The sequence below is a fragment of the Phalaenopsis equestris genome, unplaced genomic scaffold, assembly GCF_001263595.1.
Source record: "Phalaenopsis equestris unplaced genomic scaffold, ASM126359v1 Scaffold000107, whole genome shotgun sequence".
Taxonomy (NCBI): domain Eukaryota; kingdom Viridiplantae; phylum Streptophyta; class Magnoliopsida; order Asparagales; family Orchidaceae; genus Phalaenopsis; species Phalaenopsis equestris.
The window spans coordinates 1,368,231-1,370,914 of NW_018164549.1; positions in this window are offsets into that span (position 1 = coordinate 1,368,231).

Sequence of the window (2,684 nt, forward strand, 5' to 3'; positions counted from 1 at the left end):
TAGCGTAAAAATAGAACTACGTTTTCGGATAAACGAGCCAAACAAACGATCTAAACGGTACCACAACGTTTTAAAAAATGCCCCTGCATTTATAAGTTGTCCCAAACGGGTCCTTAGCCAGTCAATACCTACAATCTTAAGATTGCAAAATTTAAATTTTTACTACTTCCACATATAGATCTGAATAATTTTTTAGATATAAATCCAAGGAATATCAGTTTAATTGTTTGTGCCCTACTAGTATAAATAAAATATCAAAGAAAAGCTCTCTAGTTGGGTGGGGTGGGGAATTCGGTTAATGAGAGTGATCAAGTCCAAAACTAAATCTTTAAGAAAAATCATATTTTTTGTACTATTTCGACATAAAAAATAGACTACTTGTAAAAATAAAATCCATCAAAATCATATGAATATTGAGCAACTAACTCTAGAAACTTCAATTCAAAATGAAAATAATTTACAAGACCTACTTGAACAACAATCAATACAATTTGTTGAACATCTCAAAGAGGAATGAGTCTATTGTGTGGCAACCTTACAAGAGATGGTAAGCATCTAATTATAATTTGGCCAAAAAGGAACACGATTTATGTATAAAGATAAATCTGAATTTTGGCATGATATAATAAGATTTATTATAAAAGGAACAATAAAGTTTGAAATCTTTTTTGGTTTTTTTAATGAGGGGAAGGTCATTGGCTATACAATATTTTTAAAACAAAAATAAATTAGGTGCCATTGAGAGAAACAAGACAGAACACATTGCCAACAAATTCACAAAAAGGAATGAATGAACTATTGTGAGACTTTTTACTTGTTTCTAAGAACTCCCTTTGTATCAGCATGGAATTAGTTGCCAATTTGACTTTTATATCAGATGGACAAGAAGATCTCCTCATTGACAATTAGAAGAAGAGGTTTATAACCAACTGCTGAGATGGTTTTATTTGTAAATAGATGAAGTCTCGGAATTTATTTATAATTGTTGCAACTTGTAAGGCTTCGTATAAACCTATCATCAATCACATGAAGGAGGGGGGTTTTTTTTTTTTTTGAGTAAATAATTTCATTTTGGTACCAGAGCCCCAACCCTAACCCTAGCAGCCATTTTTGCGCTCGATAGGTCGCGGCGAATGCTTCAGGGACTTAAGGTGACAACAACGTGCGAAGGAATGACGACAGCTTCGGGCAAGGCAGAGACAGGAGAAGGAACGATGGTGCAACTTGATTGGTACATAGAGCAGACAAATCGTGACAGACAGGATCTTACTTCTCCCGCAAATCACGACAGAAATGATCAATGTAGAGACGAGGATCGATCTTCCTCTCCTTCACAAATCACGACAGACGAGTGCTGGGAAGGATTTTACGGGATCGCGACAATCAGGATTGAAGAGGAGAAAGGTCTTCACATGCACAGAGGTAGGAAAAGCATGCCCGGGTGCGAGGCAAAGCAGAGAACTTTGGTGCCAGGAAACGGGGCTTTTGTTTGAGCGTGAAGGACTGAGTGAACAGAGAATATGAAGAGGAATCTAATGTGGTATTTGCGTACGTTGAAGTGCGGCAAGGCTTCAACTCAGACTCTTTGGCATCTGGGGCAAAGAGGTTGTGGCTTTGTGCGGACTAAACCAAAGTGGATTGAACGAACCTGTAGGAAGGAAGTCGTGGGATGTGAGATGGAGAAAGTGCAGGAGGTAAAGGATCGACACTTTGGGGAAAATGAATCCTGAAATTCTAAAGGTCTTGGTCAGGCTCATACAAGGAGCTAGTGTCCCGATAAGAGCCACTAGCTCAGCCCATGCTTCGACACAGGCGAAAACAGATCACCCTCCCGTGGATCTGAAGTTTGATAGACAGGTAACGTATCTGAGGTAGCCACGTCGGATCGAGGCTGCTCTAGTAGAGAAGAGACTAGAAGGATGCCTGAAGAGAGTTAAGCCAATGAGTAACAATGTTAAGAGGGATGAGTAAAGTACCACACATGCCATGCTTTACACATGTCTACTCAACTCGATGATTTCATTGATTGCCTCATCAATGGATGGCATTCGAGAAGTGAGCGGCATTTGGGCGAAGTTGAAGAACTATGCTGAAGCTGAGAACCACATGATGGCGTTTTAGATTTAACGAGAGATTGAGGCAGTGGTTCAGGGTGACGAATCGATTCAGGGGTACTTCATAAATCTAGAGCGGTTGTGGCAAGATCTTGATCACTTCTCGCCTATGTCAAGCTGTGATGATCTGGGGTGTAAGAAGGGAGAGATTTTTGTATAGATGAAGACTATGCAATTTCTGGTTCATCTAAACACGACCTCTGATCAAAAGAGATTGGTTCGCCTTAGCTTAGGAGTAGGGGTGTAAACAAGCCGAACACGAGCAAGATCAGTCTTAGCTCATGTTCGACTCGTTTATATTTCGATCTCAAAAAGTTCGACTCGTTTGCTTAGTGCTTAGCAAGCCGAACACGAGCTATTCACGAACAAAGAGTCACGTAATCATAAGATGTTAAGGGTTAGGGCAATATTGAAAAGTTATTGTTTATATTAAAACATCATTTGAATCTAATTTAATAATTTTTATTCTATTTTCTTAATTAATAATTTTAATTGATTATAAATCTTTTTAGCCTTGTAGTAAATTAAATTTTTTAAAAATACTACTGATTAATATATATATATATATAT